Source organism: Marmota marmota, unplaced genomic scaffold (assembly GCF_001458135.2).
Source record: "Marmota marmota marmota unplaced genomic scaffold, marMar, whole genome shotgun sequence".
Taxonomy (NCBI): domain Eukaryota; kingdom Metazoa; phylum Chordata; class Mammalia; order Rodentia; family Sciuridae; genus Marmota; species Marmota marmota.
In genome coordinates, this window is record NW_026005626.1 from 329,116 (window position 1) to 349,855 (window position 20,740).

General features: G+C 43.3%; 1 pseudogene; it reads left to right on the forward strand.

Moving 5' to 3' along the window:
* LOC125614650 overlaps positions 1-19,442 on the forward strand; it is a 31,915-nt pseudogene extending 12,473 nt beyond the window's left edge.
* The last annotated feature ends 1,298 nt before the right edge of the window (positions 19,443-20,740 follow it).

Genomic DNA, 20,740 nt, shown 5'->3' on the forward strand with positions numbered 1-20,740 from the left:
AAAAAAGTGAGAATTCTTAAAAATCAGTTTTCTTTGATTTTTAAATGGAAAAGAAACATTGATAGCAAATCAAATAGTAATAAGATAATGAACCAAACCCAGCTAAAAAGTGAAGTCTGGGGCAATTATCTTTGAGACTTTCAACTCTGCAACATAGGCACCTGGTCTACCCAGTTATTTAAATTTGAGAAAGTTTTGCATAATTCATATTATCATTTTCCAGATCATCAGAGATGATGATGACAGATACAGTACCCCATGCACTTCTTGAACATTTCCAGAGTTTAGAAACAGCTATTTCTGCACTTTTCTATAACTTGTATTTATAACTTGTTTTCTATAACTTGTATTTATAATTGTATAATTTTCTTACTTGTATTCTATTTTGACAAATCGTAAAAGAACACAAATCTGTGATTATACACTTGCTCATATCATCCAGAATGTTTAAGCATTTTTATGGCAATTTCTAGATAAACGTTCATACACTGGGAATTTGTGAACTCTTTCATGCTTTTCAGTCCAATTAAACTGTTCAAGTATGGACTTGCCTGAACACCTTATAATCTCTTAAAATTCCTCAAAACCTATGCAGGTTTGCAAAAAATTCATCCTGCCAAGCCAACTTCATATTTTCACAGTGACAGGCCTGCTGTAGGTACTCTCAGAACATGGGAGTCAGTGGAAAGAAACCTGCCAGTGACCCTAAAAAGCAATGCTCTGAGACTTGGTTTCTTACTCCTCTCTCTGGGCCACATCCTCTTCCCACGCAAATGTGATTTAAGAGGTGTCAGTATAAGACTTACTCTGTCCAGAAAAACTTGAAGCCATACAAGTCAGAGCTTTGTGACATTGTTCACTTTCTCTCAAGAGCATCAGAATAATTTCCACAACTTTGTACCATTTAAAGTCAACTATGTATGTGTTCCTCAGATCAAATCTGTACTCCTCCAGATAATCTTGACATGCTTACAGTTATATTCACTATAACACTGATGCTGAGCCTTTTTCTGCTTCCTAAAATTAGGATGGTCACTGCAAAATAAAGGGTTCTGTTCATTAACCAAAACCATCTGAATGGCTCAAACCCAAATGAATCACAGAACTTGCACAGCAGAGAAGGCATAACATTTGTGGACATCTGTGATGGAAGATCCAACTCACAAGCACATACACAATATTAACTTTAGTTTTAATTTTTTTCTCCATTTTTCTCCAGACATGTGGACTTTGGCAAAAGCAAAAACTTTCAGCTAGCAGCATGGCCATGAGCCTCCTCTTTTGAAAACACAAACGGGTTAGATTTTTCCTCATCCTGACAAACATCATGCAACCTTAGGAAGAGAAAAGTCTCTAAGCTAACCACAAAGCAGTGTCTGACTTGCTGGCACTGAAGAGGCCATGTAAAATCAACTAGATTTACTACTAAAGTATCCATCAAACACAGATGTGTCTGCCTAATTCACTTAAATCCCTATTGCAACGACTTCCTTGACTTGGCAGCCACTATTCCTCCCTCTGGCCCACCTTCTCTTCCTCTTCCCTTTTCATCTGGCATGGACCTCATTGTCATCATTGTAAGCATGTCCTTGGTAACACCCCAACTCCCAGAACTCTTCCTCCCTCACTGGCAAAACCCCAGTCCATCTGAATCCCATTCAGTGCACACACACACACACACACACGCACACAACCTGGTTACCACTATGTCCCTACCACAAGCCTCAAGTGCACTTTGGAAGTCTCACTAGAGTTTCCAGACCAAGCCGCTCTGCTTTCTCTGGGTTAATTTTATGTCTAATAGTAAAATTTAATAGAAGAGTGAAAGCAACCTGGAAAAAGAGAGGACCATGAGTTACCAAGGCCTATCAGGAATGAAAGTTTGTGCCTTCTGTGGTGTGGCACCCCACAACAAGAGTAGCTATGAGGTGTGAGGTGTGGTGATAATGAAGAGTGTAAGCACAGGCCACAGCCCAGAGACCAGTCATATGGAGACTGCAGTGGGGAGGACATCAGATAAGCAGAGCATGTGATAGAGCCATGGACATGCCTGCCATTTTAGCCATCAACTGCAATTCCTGCCCTCTTCAACCAAAAGTACTTCCACAATTGTCATGGGGGCCAAAAGAGCCCCCAACAAGCCCCCTCAATGCTTCACCCTCCTTGCTCCCACACTGCCACGAAGTTCAGATGAGAAAAAAGGGGCTTGGCAATCAGAGGCCCTCAGATCTGGGACTGAGGGTCAGCTCACAATTCCACTGATGGTTAAGGTTGCACCTAAGTGGAAAATGAACCATCAATCATAGGCTCTTTCTATGGCAACGACATACTGAAAGACTCAGAAACAATCAGGCATCAATTGGGAATTTCCTTAGCACACAAAATGGCCTCCATGATGACCATGTCTCTCACAGATGAAGACATTGTCTTAGAACTGCAAGGATCACAGATTTCTCTTGCTATCTGGAGCCCAGTTCCAAATAATTCATTGCATAGAGCATTAAGTTTGAGATTATAACAAGTGAATCAATTTCCTGCTAGTTCCAGTTGGATTTGGAAGCTGAATGTCATTTAGTTAGGAGCTTCATAAATGGAGGCAGAGGAACAAACATAGAGTCCTCATCCATCTTCAAGATACAGGCTTGTAAGTGCCTTTCTAAATTGAAATCACTGATGAAAATAGAGAGTAAAATTCTGAATGATGGCTCATTGCCAAGAGGTAAGGGGAATTTACCCCAGGAAGAAACCAGATTCAAGGATTATAGTTTATGTCAATCCTCTGCAATTCAGACCTGGCACCTGAGAGCACAGCAAATGCAGAGCATGTTCCATGAACTCCACTTTCCAGCCACCGCATGAGTGGTCTGCCACTTGGGCAGTTCTAGCTAAAATGCACCACCATCCCTGGCCAGCAAGTTCCCATCTAGCAAAAAATTCCATAGCTTCAGACTCCCCCCAACACTGTTGCAGTTTTTCTTGTAAATCCTAACCTATTTTGATCAATTTGTCACCATGCATATGGCAGAAATGGCAAGACACAGAGTCTTTGTTTCTGCTGAGACCATATTTAAGGGGCTGTTTCTTCTGCCTCAGCTAGACAGCATCTCCTTTGTAAACTGGGGAAAGGGTGTGCTGGCTGTGTCAGGGGCTGGACAGGGGAGGAAATTCTACTGGCTTCAGAAAAGTGAGCAGCTTGTAACCCCCTGCAGGTGTCCTCTTTCCTGGACATAGTCCCATGAGGAAGCTCATGACCCAGGGCTGGATGTCCAAGAATGACCATGATTTAATCAATTTTAGTGGATAAAGTACAGAGCAAAAAGTTTCCACCTTTGTCTAGGAAATTGTTTAGAGTAGGCAGAGAGGGAAACTGGGAAAGAACATCCCGAGGTGTGGGTGGGGAAGATAATGCTATGTCAGTATCATGTGTGTGCTTTGTAGTAATTTTCTGTTTGCTGAGTGGTTTTGTAGGTATTGTATTTCATCTAAACAGGGTGTAAAAAGTCAGGAATGTGGTGTGGAAGCAGATAATCCCAAATTACGTCAGATGAAGCCTCATGCTCTCAAGTGCATGCTGTGCAGGTGAGTCAGTTTTGGGAGGTGGCCATGGAGAGTCACAATCCAGCACTTTCAGAATTGTCCCAGGAAGTCATGAGTGTCCACTTTACAGCTTACAAGGACGGATGTGTGCATAATTTCATGATAATATCACACAAAAGCCATAGAAAGTTTTCACAATGTAGAAGACTGAGGCCAAAGGTGTTAAACAGTTCCATATAATCCAAAAGCTCTGAGGGCTGAGGCCTGTCAAGACTTCTGACTTTAATCCCAGGGAAGAGAACTTGAGGGCCAAAGACGTGAGTCTAGAAGCATAAATGGGTAAAGCTAGTCTCACTGAAGACAGGGAGCAGAGGCCACGGAGATAGCCTGCCAGCACAGGTACTTCTTGGGGACTAGAGGTCTCTTCTAGTGGCAGTGCTTTGCACTCCCATGGAAGCAGAGCACCTACTGTTCAACACACCCTGCCACCTGTCCTCCTGGGTGTTCAGAGCTGGCCAGAAACCTGGGAAACTCTGAGCTCAGAGCTCCCAAAGGCATGGGGAGAGAAGGGAGACATCCAGAGTGCAAGGGCCTTAAGCTTGCTCTCAGTGCCTCCTGCACCATTGTGTAAATTTCACAGGTGCCTATGCATGGGAACTTGACAGTGAAGCAGGACAGAGGGTTGAGAGCAGGAGGAGCCTCCCTCCGAGTGTCTTAGCTCACAGAGGGTGCTGGGTTCCTTAGCCATCTCTGGCCCCTTCATGCTCTCACAGGTGGGATTTTGCATGGATGAGTCCTACATTGGTGGCACAAGGATGTGAAATAATCCTAGCTCATTTCTACCACTAAGGACAGGGGCCTCCCTTCTTATAGTCAAAGAAAGCATAGCAAAACTTGATTCAAGGCCAGCTTTGAAAAGGTAGAAGGGAGGAGATGGGCACCAATGTGGCTCAGGAAAAAACCTTCAGTCAACACCAAGTACTGAGGCCCAAATTGTTCTCTGCCATCCCAGAAACATGAAAGCACCAGCTTCAGAGAAACACAGCTTTGGAATTTTGGCATAAAAAGTGAAGACAACACTGAGTAGAGCACAGAGCAAGGCAGATGTGCAGAACAGAGGCTGAATGGTCAGAAGCTGTAGCCTAGTGTGGTGCTTCTGAAAAGAAGGAGAATAGCAGGGACTTTGGTTTGCACTCTGTGTGCTTTGTTTTTTGTGAACTTGCCAGATGTGACATGTTCACCCGCCACTCATGTGATGATAAAGTCAAGTGAAACAAGCAAAGCCGAGTGAAATCACTATTGTACATGGAACTTTCTGGTGCTGACCAACTCATTGGTGGGTCTGGAACACTTAGGAGAAATCCTCTTATCCACCAGGTGCCAGATGGCTCACATGTGCTTCCTCTGGGCTACTGCCAAGATCTTCTCTCATAGCTGTGGCCCTCTCCAAGGCAGAGGTGGGCCTGTTTGCTGAATCAGGAGTGCTTGTGGGCAGGGCACAGCCCCAACCTAGTGAACCTGCAGAAGGAGAGCAGAAGGAGGCAGCACTGGCCTTCTGCTGTGCTCAGTGCTAGAGGCGCAACCACAGCAGGCCACTCATGATTGACAGTGTATTGCCAAAATTGTGGACTCAAGAGTCTCTTCATAATGCACCTGCTGCTTCTGCTGAGCTCTTCAAATAAGACTTTATAGCACTCCACCTTTCCACGTAGTTAAAAATACATAAGATCTAAAAACAAAGGCCTCCATTCAAAAGGAGTTTGCATCCTGTTGTGTTCCAAGGCTGGGCATCTTGGGCACATCTTTTCATCTCTAGTTGTCAGATCCCCTCTGGTAGGCCTGTCTCCTTTCCTGTCATGTTCTCATTCCGCTACTTCCCCCCCCGCTGTCTACCTCATAGGTGACACAGGGTCTCAGAGGATGATCCCTGGGATTTTAGAGCCCCAGACCACCCTTTCCAGGGACAAATCACCTCTTGCTCTACCCTGAGCCAACAAATCCCCCCTTCCTGTGTCTTCATGACAAGCCGGACTGGCCCGAATCACACCTGACTCACTCTATGTGCCTCTTCTTCTCTCCTCTGCTCTCCATGCCCACCTTCTCCATAATCTGGCTGCTGGGCTGGCCAAACAAGGGGACACCTCCCTGCCCACACTGCTCCTACCTCCCAGGAGCTCTCCTCTAATTCCCTATCTACAGCCTCTCACCTTCTCACCCTCCCCAGGGCCCACATACACCCCATCTGTGCCAGCCACCCGGTCTCCATGAACAGTCACTTCTTGTCCTCTGGAGTTTCCTTGTGGGCTATGAAAGTCCCTAATGAGCACAGGCTGGTACTCTGTTGCGTTAATGCACAGCATACAGTGCACATTAGTGCAAAACATATCAGAGAAACAGAACTGGAAAAACTATTAATTTGGGACTCTATCAAGCTCTATTAAGCAATACATTATGATAGGGTTTTTTAATTGATTTTTTTAAATACATGAAATTTTTGGGAATGCATTACAATTTTTATTACCCATATACACAACAATTTTTCATATCTCTGGTTGTATATAAAGTATGTTCACACCAATTTGTGTCTTCATACATGTACTTTGGATAATGATTTACATCATATTCCACCATCTTTACTAACCCCATGTTCCCTCCCTTTCTCTCCCACCCCTCTGCCCTATCTAAAAATCCTATATTCTTCCCATGCTCTCCCTCCCTACCCCACTATGATTTAGCCTCCTTATATCAGAAAATATTTAACATTTGTATATTTGGGAATGGCTAACTTCACTTAGCATTATCTTCTTCAATGCCATCCAATTACCTGTAAATGCTATGATTCTATTCTCTTTTATTGCTGAGTAAAATTCCATTGTGTATATATGCCACATTTTTTTATCCACTCATCTTCTGAAGGGCATCTAGGTTGGCTCCACAGTGTAGCTATTGGGAATTGTGCTACTATAAACATTGATGGGACCTCCATTATTATGCTGAAACGATGTCAACCACTATCAGTGAGCCTGGGGCCAGCTCCAACCCAGTCTCTCAAGACCTGGCTTTGAACAGAGCACATCAGCAGTGCAGACCTTATTCCCACTCCCCCCAAGACAAAATTTTGCAATGATCAGTTTCTCTGGAATAACCATAAACTTCCAGTTTCCTGAAGATTAACCTACTGTGGTTAATTGCCCAGGAACCTACCTCTTCCTGTAACAGGGTATCACATTTATGGCAATGGAGGCTTGGCTTCCCAACCAGCATGTTGTATAAATGGATATCTAGCACATATCATGCCATTTGCAAACTTCTTACACCCTGTATTATTTGGTGGAGGCATGAGTTCCTGCTGGGTTTAAGGGCTTTGGGGCAAATGTTTTGTGGCAAAGTGCTTGATTATTTGGTGGGAAACAAGAGATAGCGGGAGGCCATGAAGATAAAAAAACAATAACGGAATATGTGGCACAGAAATTGGAAGAAAATGGAATTCTCAGGAGTTTTCCAGTAAGATATGAACTGCAAGATTGAATAATTTTGGGGGAGAGGAAGACCAAAGAATTATGACTCTTAATATGTTTTCCCTTTTTGAAATTTTTACTGGGATTAAGTTCATCATCCTAAAGTAGACAAGTGAGTAATCAGTTTGTAGTATACTCCTGGCCTCTGGACAACCATCAACATGTCATATTTTAAATAATTCCATCACCTCCAAAAGAATACCTGCAGCTTCTGCAGACACTCCCAGGACCCCTACCCTCATCTTCCAATAGCTCCTCTGGTTTCTCTCTCCATGAATTTACTGGTTCTTGATATTTCCAAAAGAGAGATTACACCTTTGATGGAGGTGTCTTTCTTTAGCTCAAGGTGTGGAGGAGCCCTGCAGGGCACATATCACAACTGTCTTCTGCTTAAACTGGGAGAATCCATATTCCACCTCCCTCATTCTCTCCAATGTTCTCCCAATTCTTTATTTGGGTTGTTTCTGCTTTTTAGGCTTTGTGGACAACTGATGTGGCTCTGTGCGGCTGCATAGCCAGCCTACTGGTCCCTGTGGTGAAGTAAAGTGGCAGCAGAGCAGTGGATCAAGGTATGGTGTCCTCAGTGGGGTCTAGGTGGAGAGCAGGACCTACAGCCATGTGAAACCGCCATGCATGCACTCTTAACCAGAGCCCAGGCCACTCAAGCCATGCCCATCTGTCACCCTTGGTCAGCCAGGCCTGGGTCCATTACTGAGACCTGTGGCAGAAGCCTGCTTCATGTGGTGCTGAATTACCATTCCAGCACCTACACCTTCTCCTTCCGACCTGCCCTGAGGAAAGGAAAGTTGGCAGATCTTAGTGGAAGTCAGTCAGGACTCCAGAGCTGACCAATAGCATTATTGCCTTTCCAAGCTCTCATTAGCATAAGTTTGGATCAATATCAGTAACCCAAGAGGTATATACACCCTGAAACATGCCTTCCCTGACAGATCAAATCTGCTGTTGCTGTCACCAGCATATTATGACAAGTATTTGGTTTAAGATCTTCAATAAATACTATGGTTACATTGATTAATCCTGGTTTGTGGATTCCATTCATCAAATGCACAAGATAAAAAGCCCAAATAGGAAAAAAAAATGATGGTGTACTTCTGGAGTCTGCTGCTACACTTCTTGGATCCACCTGCCAGCAACCATGGTGAGCTTGGTTTTGTCTCAAAGCCATAGTTTTGTAATGTAGCTATGGACTTCACACACACATTATTATCTCATTGTGTGGCTTTAGTTCTCCAGAATGTATACTTAGAGGGGACTTGTTGGGTTATGTGGCAACTCCCAAGTCCCAATCCTTGAATTTTCTCCCCTAATGTGACATAATAAAAAAAGGACTAATGGAGGTGGGGCATCTCTGTTCTCCTTGTTGCCACCCAGCCCCATATGTCTACCTGTCTGAAGGCTCTCAGAACTCTGGGTTTTAGGGTCAATGGGAAGTTCCATTGTGTGGGTGTGGATGTGGACTCACTGGCAGAAGTGAGTATCAATCCCTGGCTCCCTCTCTTCATGGAGATCCAGGAGTGAGCTCAAAGTTCCACCCTCTGATTACATGCTAGTCTCCCTGGCACCCAGCCTTGTCCTCCACCTGCTCCTTATAATCTGACACTCAGGTAAGGCTGACAGGATGTACTGAGTAAGCAACCAGCCAAGCACTATGCCTTGACACTCCATTGTTAAGGGAAATCATGCCCCATGGTGGAAAAGGCCAAGGCACACCTGAGCCCACTGTCACTGCAATCACTCTTCCTCTGCTGCTACCACCACAGTGACTCTCCCAGGACTGTTAAAAGGGCCCCCACTGCCCCAGCACCCAATATGGTCTTCCCACCATCTGCTCCATTCAACAACTAAAGTGGTTCCTTCAAAACCCGTTACTTCATGTCACTCTTTAGTCAGAGCCTCCCAGGCACTATGTCTCCCCACCACACCACTGTCCTCACAAGACCTCTGGAGCACAGCAAGATCTGGCCCTTGCTGCCTCACTCTCATACTGAGCTATCTCTGACTCACCTGCCTGTCACCCTGGCTCCCCTTGCTCCTTCAGCACTTCATGAGCTACCTCACTCAGGAGCTGCACAGGTTCCCAAGGTCCTCTGACTAGCACTGTGAACCTCAGAATGCCTGCCTTTACAACTGTGTCCCACAGAACCCCCTGCCACCAGCACTGTGTCACCCAGGACCCCTTGCCTCCAACATTGCCTGTGTAAGACCCATAGTCCTCCTACACTTTTCATCAGCTTTCTGCTCTTATCATCTATCTTCATATCAGGGACACCTAGAAAGTGTTGAGTTCCTCTATCAAAGCCCTCTCTGACCCCTTCCTAGGTCTGTCCTTCCAAGTTCATGTGCTGGAAACCTCATTCTGGAAAACAGTTTTAGGAGGAGAAATCTTTAAGAGCTGACTGGTCTGTGCAGGCTCCACCCTTCTTTCTCTCTCTTAGCTTTGGCCTTCCCAGCCCCAAACTGTGAGTCAACTAAATTTATTTTCTTTATAATTTATCTAATCTGTTTACATAATTTACATAATTTATACAATCTGTTTTTATAACAGCACAAAATAGACTAAGGAACAGTTAACCTGGCTTCACAGTACTAAGCAGTGCAGAAGACACTGCCCTGTTACCTGTATGCTTGATTAGGCCTCTCTCTCCAGAAATGAGAGCAAAGAATTTGTTTTGTTACTGCATATTTCCATTAGTGTCTGGTGGATATTCAGAAAATATTTGTTGATTATTTAAGTTCCTCTATGACTGATATAGGCATTGGCACGCTGTATGTAAAAAAAAAAATAGAAAGAAACAAAAACACAGAAAGCATAATGGTCACAGCAAGTTCCTTATTATTAAGTGTGATCTTCAGAGATAAATAAATGCAAACACACAACACAGACAGTTTGACAAGACAGGAAAAAGTACAAAATAAATTGTCACCATTAAGGCTGCATTGGCTGTCTAGACATCCTGGGGTAGTGAGAGCTTGTAGTCAGGCTGTCATATGTTCCCTGTGGCTGAGTTAGTGTCAGCCCCCCATAGGCCTGAACCTGACTCTAAGGACAACTTCTTCCACTCAGACCTGCTATCATAAACATCTCCATGCATACGTTAAGCACCTGCACTCTCACCAGTCTCTGGTTCTAATTTCATTGAGGGTCAATTCCACATAATGTAATTTTGTTGACAGTAGATAGAGTCTTTTAATTCCCATAAATTGACCATAGCCAATGATTCTGAATGTGGTCCAAAGCCATTAATTACATGCCAGTGTGGAGGTACAGAGTTGGGAGGAACTGTTGCAGTTGCTAATGGTTTAAAGCATCTTTTTTTCTCTTCGCAAGGTCTCACCTACTCAATCAAAGTCTGCACACTCACAAACTGTGCAACCAGGAATGTTATCAATAAATAAATATGTTATTTATTGTGACACTAACAGGAAGACTCTGGACATTTTAATCTGTCCCATGATAGTCCAACTTGAGGTTAGCAGAATGGCAAAGAGGGAAAGCATGTGAATTTGACAGCCTGAAGACAGTTCCTTGGGTTCTATAATCCTTACAGGTTCTAAGCCAGGTGTGGAGGACACAGCAGGGTGAGAACAAGAGACCATGACCTTCCTAGGGCTATGGTGGTAACATGCCTTCTGAAAACATTCTAAGATCTGTGTGCACTGTGAGCTGGAGAGTTTTGACTGCTCTGTTTTCCCAAGTCCCAGGTACCTTGTGACTGGCTCACAGTTCCTCAGAAAGTATTCCTTGAGTGCCAGCACCTTGCAGAGCCTCACCTGCTGCTGATACTTTAATGGACAGTGGTTCTCAAGGTGCCTGGAGCCTGCCTTGCCTGCTCTCTTCTCCCTTCACACACAGGGAATGGAGTGAAAGGATGCTGCTGGTTTTCAATCCATTCCCTGTGTACTCAGCAAGAGACACTCTCCAGAAGTCACCTGAAGACTTGTAGTTTCTCTGAACCTCATTCCTCAGATCTCAAGCTGGAGGTGGAGTGGGAAGACTTGGGTCCTTCCAGCTCCAGTCATCTACAATAGGAATCATGAAAATCAGACAGTGAAGAGGAGCATTAATAGTTCTTATTAGCCATGAAATTAACTAGATAGACTGACTGGTCAAGGAGTAACATGAAAAAGATATTAGCTCTGACATTCTGAGAAAAACACAGAAAATAGACACTTTCTTTATATACATACAATGGAAAACGATGCTAACTAATGAAGATATTCACAACAATTATATGGATGGTTTCTCAGGTTCTAAAGTCATTACAAGTTGTAGGCCAGGTTAAAAAAATGCATAGAAACTACTTAAAAATTAATTTTAAAAAATTGTGGACACATCCAACATTCTTTTATATTTGTCCATGGCAGAGAGGACTCAAATGGATCCAGACCACATGGGTTTGACACCATACTGCATGTTCAAGTACCATACAGGAGACCTGAAAACAATACAAAACATCAGAAACAGGACTTGATTTTTTCAATCTGGCTTTCATGGTGAGTATACACCTGGGTGCCCTCCTCAGTGCACAGAAAATAGGCATCAGTAAAAAGCCATTAGAAAACAAAGGCCTTGTTTTATCACTGGTGTGCTGTGCTTTCCTGTTGGCAAGGTAGGTAGTGGGCAGCTACCTGAGTGGCAGGTGCAGGTGGGCCCTCCAGAGGCCCCCATGATGATGAACTTCCTGGAGACACAGCAGGATTCATCCCATATAGAGGATGCTGACCTTCACACAGAGTTCCTAGCAAGTAAGGTAAATGTCGGCAAGGCAAAGGAGTGGACTTGAGTCCTGCAAGGCAGTGTTCCACGCACACCCTGTTCTGGCTCCCCATTTTGCCTTGGCCACTGTGGCCAATGTCTGTGGGAGGAAGTGGAGTATAGAATTCAAGGAAGAGCTACCTTGAGTCCTGTTTGACTAAGGCCAGCCACAGGGAGGAGGAAGCCATCCTGCAACAGCACAGGACATGGTAGCCAGACATGGCCCCACCTGGTTGTTTGAGGCTTGTCCACAAATAGCATGATCCTGTCAGGGACCAGGAAAGTCCCAGCTGTGGTAGACCACAGACATCAATTGCTGGGACAGGCAAGGTTGATTGAGTGCCAGGGCTTCAGGACCCATCCTGAGGACCTAGGGACACTGGGAGCTTTTATTAACCCTCATGGGGAAGTAGCATAGTGGGACTTCTGTGTTTTCACAATTCTTTGTTCCTTCTCTCATCCAAGATCCTCCCTTTGCCTGCCTCTCAGGAGAGAGCCAGTGTCAAAGTGAATCCTTATCCTAGATCTGCAGAATAGCTGCCCCCATGGCTGCAGCATGGGCAGTGTGGATGAGCTGCCACCCAGTGTCCACCACGCTGGTGTGTGCCCGAGGTGGTTGAAGCCAGCACCAAGGCAAACCAGGGCACAAAATCCACTGAGCTGAGGTATCCCTGCTGGGCCCAGTGTGGATACCTTCTCTACACAGCACTGCAGCCAGAACCTCCAGGTTCCATTGTCCCAGGACCTCAACCTCCTGCTTGACAAAAGTGAGAAAATGGGAGTGGCACAAATCTGAATGTAAATTGAGGCTCAAGCATTGCATTGTTACAATAGAATTAGTACTTTTTCAAACCCTGATTAGCATAAGTTTGAACCAACAGCATTGACCTAAGTGCTATATGAATCCCTTGCCTAGCACGCTTAGAATGTAACCTGTTATTGCATCAGTTTTTGTCTCTATAAGAGTTCTTCTTTTATTTTCACTTCAATTAAATTCTATTGCATTTCCTCTTGCCTTCTTTATCTTATTAATTTAATTCTTTTAATTTGTGAGGCAAATCTGGAAAGACATTAGTGGTAAACTGCTAGAGCTATTTGCAGCACTGGAGAGCATAGCAGAGGTTCAAAGCTAGAGCACTGAGAGTTATGATATGCCACTTAATGATAGTTGAGAAGATTCAGACTTTGCTGGCTGCAACCTTCAAAGCTGATACATGTATATGATGTGGATTCCTGGTTGCTGAGCCAAATCAGCCATCCTACTCTTTCTTATCAAGAGGCAGTTATGGAGTTCATGTGGCCCATGGCCCTGAGGAGACTCTTATGTAGCCAAGGAGGTCCTGAGGCAGGGCAGGTGCTGAGGAAGATCAGGGCAAGCTGTTCTGTTACTCTGCTGGTCTTGGATTGTACACAGGGGCACACATACCACAGAAGCACACTCAATAGCAGTTCCATGGCTTCAGATACTCATTGAGAATGCACAGTCAATGATTTCAATCTCCTTCTTTCCAAAGCAGGGAGCAAAGTAAAGCTAAAAGTGAATTGGATTCAGGACTAACAATTTCATTATTGATTTTCCAAGCCTTAGTTAGCATAAGTTTAGACCAATGCAGTGAAAAAAGGGCTGTATAAATCCCTAGACTAACACATGTTGCAGAGAAAACCTGCTGTCTGTTCCTCTCTTGTGTGGCATGAGTTGTTTTTCTGTTACTCAACTAATTCTATTATTACACTCACTCATCCTGGTTTGAGAATTTCATTCTTTGAATTCAAAACATACAAAAGAAAAAAAAAGGAAGGCAAGCTGCTGGGTTCTACTGCAAAACTGGTGGTCATGGCCTACCATTAGGAGGTGCAGCACTTCCTAAGTACAAAGACAGAAGTTTGTTATGACAGAAGTGGAAATCCATCCTTAATTGCCTTAATCCAGGGATAAACAAATAGGAAACACAGAGGAATGTGGAGCTTTTGAACCTCCATAAATATGAGTAGGAAAAAAGCACATTAAAAATTAGTCAGAAAGACTGAAACTGCACCACTGTGACATCCCATGGATAACAGTAAGGTAGAGTCCCCTTGTGGCTGGGGGTTTAGTCTTGCCCGGGGAGTGGAGTTTGAGCTGCTGTGCAGGAGCTTAACTAGGTGGTTTTAGGAGGGCCCAAGAGGTACAGATCAAACCTGTTGTCTGACTGTTCTGCTTGACAGTTTCCTAAAGCAGCAGGTACCAGGTACCTTGTAATTGAACCTGCCCTTGTGTGGACCAAGGAGTCTTTCACTGACCCACTCTCCTCCTCTTGTATCTATAGAATTCACATTACTCAGGTCAATCATCCTCCCATCAGGTGACTTAAATGCCAAGAACAGTGGAAGTGTGTGTGTGTGTGTGTGTGTGTGTGTGCGTTTCTGAGGCATGAGTTTTAATCACAGGCTGACCCATGGATGTTGGGTTTGAAGATACCTGGCGAGAGGAAGAGAGTGTGATGGTCAATCCTGTAAGTCCATATGGCCAGACTATGGTGCCCACATGGCCATTCAGCCTGGATGTTGCTGCAAAAGTATTTTAAAGATGTGATTGACACTGAATTCTGCAGATGGAGAGTCAAGCAGATTGTCTTCCTTAATGTGAGTAGCCCTTAGCAAATGAAATTACTTAGGAAATAAGACTGGGTTTCCCTCTGGAAAAGAAACCTCTGCCTGCAGGCTGATTCCAGATTAAGCTGCAACCTCAGCACTTCCCTGGGCCTCAAGCCTGCAATCTGCCCTGCACATCATGTTAAACTTGCTACTCTCCAAATTAGGTGAGCCAGTTCCTTAAAATAAGGCCCTCTCTCTCCCTCCACCTTTCAGTACTGCAACTCCACAGTTAAGGAGATCCATGCTTTCTTACATGTGACAATTGTGATCCTACAGGTAGGTTAGGACATGCTAGTAACAGGGAGTTCAATATTCTGCAGTGGAAATGAAGCCATCAGAAGTCTTCTCTCAGGCCTGGCTGGAAGTCACCCTGCCTTGGACTTTGATTCTGGCAGGCACACAGTGGGCACATACTCTGGCCACATTGCACTTGCTTCTACCTGGTCAAGTTGGGAAGTGTGCAGGAACAGAGATTTGCTATTCTATCATCTTAAAACAATGGGATGCTATTTTTTGAACTATCAATGTAAGTGATGCTTGCAATTCATTCTCTCCAGAAAGGCATTCTGTCATCCAGGAACATAACCAATAAGGAAATTACACTCAGAGAAAAGGTAGATGCTTAAGAGAATTTAAGGGAAAAATCAAAGTACTTCCCTGATGACCTGAGACATCTGTCAATGTGGATTCTTGGTTGAGAAATATCAACAGAATTGAACTCTGTCCAGTGCTCAAGTTTCTGTTCCTATGACTGAGTTTCCTGGCCAAGCATGACAGGTAGGTCAGCAGAATAATGTGGGGATCTCCACCTAAGCTCAGCAATGTGACCATGAGGTCACCTGTCTCCTGCAGCTTGGCAGCTGCATGTCTGTTTTAACCTCCCAGCACCCAGTGCTGAAAGTCCTGGGAGATGGGAGATGGCATGTGGTCTTTGTAGCCATTGTCATACTTCAATCCAGAAGCTTGAAAATAGCAAGAAGTATAAATGAATAAAAAGTAAAAGATAAAGTATAGGAGGAGAGTGGGATATGGTTGGCACAGAGCAACCTGGAGATAGCTTCCTGTTTCCAATGCTTCCCAAGGGCACCCTGAAGAACTGCCAGATGGAAGGGAGGTTTCACTTTGCCTCTGTCCTTCAGTACCTTTATAATAACAGCAATAGTAACAGTGAACATTTTTCAGAAGTTACCACCTAAGGTGTAGCCAATCTTAATTATTCATATTCTGTTTTTGCAAGTTTACTCCTTGTAAAACTTACTTGTAATCCCCAAATCACTGTCCATTTGCCCAGAGCCACCTGATAGCTATACTCCCTGCTGAGGCTGAATGAGATCTCTGCCTTCCTTTTTGTAAGTGAAACAATTAAAACAAGTGCCTTTTTGTCCACCTGCCTAGGGCTCTGTTTAAAACACCCTCCATACATCATGCTGAAGTGCTCTTGCACTCCTGAGAAAAGGAAGATGGAGATTGCCTCACAGAGAACACACACATAAAATAATCTCCCTTCCAACACAGGATGTGGTGCTACTGGCCCTGTTTCATGCTAACCAATTAGCAGCGTGTATCAATTAAGATGTCTCAAACATAAACACACATACCACAAGGTGACATATTGGTAGGTGGCTACAAGCAAGTGCAACCAGAGTCTGGAAGGCACCTGGCCCTGCTGTTACTACTATCAACACCATAAAATTCCCCATCTAAAGTTTCCTGGTTAGTTTAAAGAACAGAACTGCCATAGGTAATGATAAGTATTACATAGTTGACTACTGATTTTTGGGCATCCTGATCCTGGCCAAATGCTGGATCCGATGGGAAGCAGCTCAGTGCTCACAGAGATGTGATGAAGCAGAGCCATCCTGAGTGAGGGTAAAGTGGTTCCCAAGTTTTTCTGTGTAACACTCCCCAGCAATCCTAAAAAGTCATCCTATTTTTGCTCAGGGCTTGAGTGGGATTTCATGACCTTAAGTAGCTTGCCTAACATAATCAAAAAACCAGTGACTTCTGGGTCCAGAACCCAGCCCTGGCAGTCAGACCATGGATCCCTGGGTGCACCCTGAGAGGTACTGCCTTCTCAACTTCCCTTCCTGTCTGGTCAGAGTTGTGTCAGTGTACTAAGACAGTAGGTAAGCAGAGACCCTAGACTGATGCACTCATGCAAATGACATGTGAACCCTTGGGGACATACTGAACCCAGAGCACCTAGTATGCTTAGGCTCTCTTCTATTTGTGTTTTGTGCTTCTGAGGTAGATTTTAGCTTTGTAGTTACCATAGCTTATATAAAAATATTAGAAAATTTTATACAGATAGCATCTTAATCTCAATCATATACAACTATATGTTTTGACAAGGTAATTAAAACATACATTTTATTCTTTTGATGTCAAATATTTCCATCACTTTTTAGTACGTATCTTCACAATTTGTTTGATCTATGTTTGTCTTAAATTATTTTCTCTCTCTCCACATACTGGAGAGAAATATTGACTCAGTATTACTTATAGTACTGCTGTCTGTGCTTTAATATGTTTTATATTGCTAATAAGAAATTTTGGTTTTCTGTTTCACCTTCATTTCCTTCAGCAGTTCCAAGGACAGAACTCATGGTGGAGAACATGGCTTTTCTTTGGGAGAGTCATCACCTACTTCCTCCTAATTTTTGAGGGACTTCTGTAGAAGAAGTCCTTGTGTTGAGAGCCACAGCCAAAGGGGCCCCAGCAAACTTCCAGCTGCAAGCAAATTTCCAGCTGCCAGCTGATGCTTGGCTCACAGAGGCCCCAGCAAACTTCTAGCTGCCAACTGATTGGCTTCTCTGCAGTGATGCTCATTGGGTTTTTTCCCTGCCCTTTCAGACCACGGAGCTGCTCATTGGGGGACTTTTTTTGGCTCCACCCATGCGACCCAGCCAATCGGCCTCAAGAGCAGGAGGAGTGGGGGAGGTTGAGAGGCTTGTGGGAAGCTGGTGGTGGCAATTGGGCTCTGAAGGTTTTCCTGAAGAGCTGTGTGGTTTGGCGTGTGTGTTCTAAAAGTAAAGTTCATTTCTTTTGGCAAGTGGCTCCTGAATTGTGCCCAGCCACACTGTGGCATCCTTGAGTGCAACCTTGGGGATCTTTTATCTGGGATAAAGGGGATATTTTTGAAGCACCACAGTTTCTGTGCACTACAGAAAAGCATAGTCTCAAAAAGTGACATGACTTTACCTGATCCCTGCCGGGTGAGGACTGTGCTGGAAGCTGCAGGAGTCTTGTGTGGACCATGGCAGACCTTATGGCTCAGCAGAGCTGATAGATGTTGTTGGGCTACTCCTTATACCTCTAGCTTGGAGAAAGGAAATGTGCTCTTTCTCACTGGAGCTCTCTCCCTCTCTCTCTCTTTTTTTAATGGTTATTCTTGTTTTGATCAAAAAGACAGGAAACAATCTTAGTTTGGGATAAGCAAAATAAAAAAAAAGTGTAGCTGGAAAGAACTCTATGTGATACCATTCCTCTAGCCAGTGTGAGACAGCCACAAATTTAATGGAATTAGGAGCATTACACTTGAATCAACTTAAACTTGAAATAAAGTTTGTAGCAGGTATCCAAGAAAATTAAATCCCAAAAGAATCTTCACACAGAATTGCCAGTGGCACACATCATGGACCTCTGAAATGCTTCATAAGACAACTGAAAGTCCGAAAAAAAGGAGAAAAGGAGTCTGCCTCTGCTTCCTGTTCCAAGGCCTCTTTTTATTTAAGAAAATGCATCAAATAGTCTGGTCTGTTTTTGTCAGTAGACAGGAACTTAAGAAAACACATAAAAAGAAATGCACTGTGATTCTGGTTTACTTTTAAGCATAACACAAAACCATGGTAGCTTAAAAAATGAAGCAAAACAACTTTTTTAGAATATTAGAATATTTACTTTATTTAAGCCATGTGATTGATATAACATCCAAAACAAAAACAAAACTCAAATCATGGTTTTATCCTTTACCCATATGTATCCCACTTCTTAAAAAAGGAGATGAGAAATTTTGGGATCTGTCTGCAAACTGAAGGAAGATTTTTGATTCTTTCTTGCCCTCCATGTCCAACAAAAACTAGGAATGGTTATCAACTAGGCAGCATCCACAAATTCAAGGTCAGTTTAGAGCTGACCAAGAAAAGATGAGACAGAGGATCCTGAGGTGAAGGCTGGTGGCATGCAGTGGCTAAAGAAGCAAGAGCTGTCCTAAAAAACACTCCTCCTCTGCCAACAGCTTCTGTCCTCAGAACCCAGGGCTGGCTGTCACTCTCCAAGTATTTCCCAAGTGTCACCTTCTTAGTCCCTTAAAGTTGCATGGCTCATTTGCTCCACACTCCAAATCCTTTTCCTTTTCTTTGTTATCCTCTAATAATGTTGTAAGTTCCCTTTTATTAAGTTTATTGTCTATATCAGAGATCAGCAAAGTACAGCCCTGCAGCCAAATCTGCCCATCACCTGCTATTAATTAACATTCATATTAATATTATGTTTTGCTAGAGCACAGCCAGTTCCATTTTTCTGTGGCTGCAGGGGCTGTGGCTGCTTTGAAGCAGCAGCTGAAGGGATGAGTGGTTGTGGTAGAAATTCAGGGGTCACAAAGGAAAGGATTTGCACTTTATGCCCTTTGTAGAATTTCTCCCTAACTCTAGATAACTCCATAAGCACAGGAAATGTGTTTGCTCAGTGGTGTGTTCAAAGGGCTGAGAAAATTGTTGAGGCAGGAAGAGATGAAAGGTGCCTTCTGGAAGAAGGTGTTCTGTTTTGTAGCTAGAGTCAGGGAAACCTTAGTCATTACATCCCATACTACTATTGCACCTGGAACACAGAAAGTTCTCTGCACCAGCAGTGAAAGATTTATGTCTCTGCAGATTAAGAAAACACCAGATGTCCATGAGAGTTTTTTCCCATTCTTCAAGCACAAGAACCACAGGAATAAGGAGTCAGTAGAACAGGTTGATGGGGTTTGCTCTTGAGAACTGGGAATCTGGAGAAACCATCCAAGTCCCCACTTCTCCTGGATTCCTCAGGAGTCTCAGTTCCAGTCCTCTCCCAGAGGTAGAGGTACACTTCAAGATTTTTGTATCTTGGTTCACAGGTCATGTTTTCCAGGGAAAAGGGCTCCAGAACAGCCAGGTTACTGTAATCAGACTCCATGGGAAGAGGGGAGAAGCTGGTAGCAATAGGCTCAAGTCTTGGTTACTCTGAATGCAAGCAGAGGAATGTCCTGATTCCATTTCTGCTAGAGGACTGAGGATATCTCTTTAAGTTCTTCCTTAAGCTTTCTTCCTTACAGTCATCTTAAATAAGTCCATTTCATCTAAAGATTATTGCAATCAATGAATTTTCATCTTAGTGCATACTGAAAAAGTTGTAAATCTGCAGGCAAGGAAAGTGAGTTGTGAATATGCAGGAAGCAGAAGCAAAAAAATAAAAAACAATTTGAAAAGAAACAAGAAATGAAAACCACAGTGATCCATGTACTATGGGCATGAAAGGTGCATTAGGCCAAAAATGAACCAACTTCTAAACATGAATGCTATTTTCTCCTCAGCAATGGCAGCTCTTGGAACTTTGGCAAATATGGTTAGGAAACAATTTGATTTTGTTAAGAGCAAAAAGTTTTTGTTCTTTTCTTTTTCTGAGATATCTGTAAATTTTTTTCTGTCTTTTTTCAAAATTAATTTTTAGGGATAGGGTTATAACCCAGTGGTAGAATGCTTGCTTGCTTTGCATGTGTGAGGCCCTGGGTTTGATCCTCAGCATCACCCTAAAATAAACAAATTTTAAATTTTACTATTGATACAGGAATCCATTCTGCTTATTGAGATTAGATAATCACATTATAAGATATTTGGCATTTCCAAGCTTCCTCCCTAAAATATCCCCAATTATTACCATTACCATGTTATCTTGAATGTTTTTACCCACTTTTAAAATACTTTTATAACCACATGGGTATACATATAGAAAACACTTTGAATTACTTCATGTTTTATTACACAGAGCAAAAATTATTCACACTTTGTTTTCAACAGAAGCATTTCACAGAGAGTTTCATTTTGTAAACCAGATAGAAAAGAGTTGAAAAGGTATACATTATTCAAAGAGAGAGAGAGAGAGAGAGAGAGAGAGAGAGAGAGAGAGAGAGAGTTTTTCAATATTTGTTTTTTAGTTCTCAGTGGACACAACATGTTTATTTTATTTTTATGTGATGCTGAGGATGGAACCCAGTGCCACATGAATAGCAGGCGAGCATGCTACCACTTGAGCC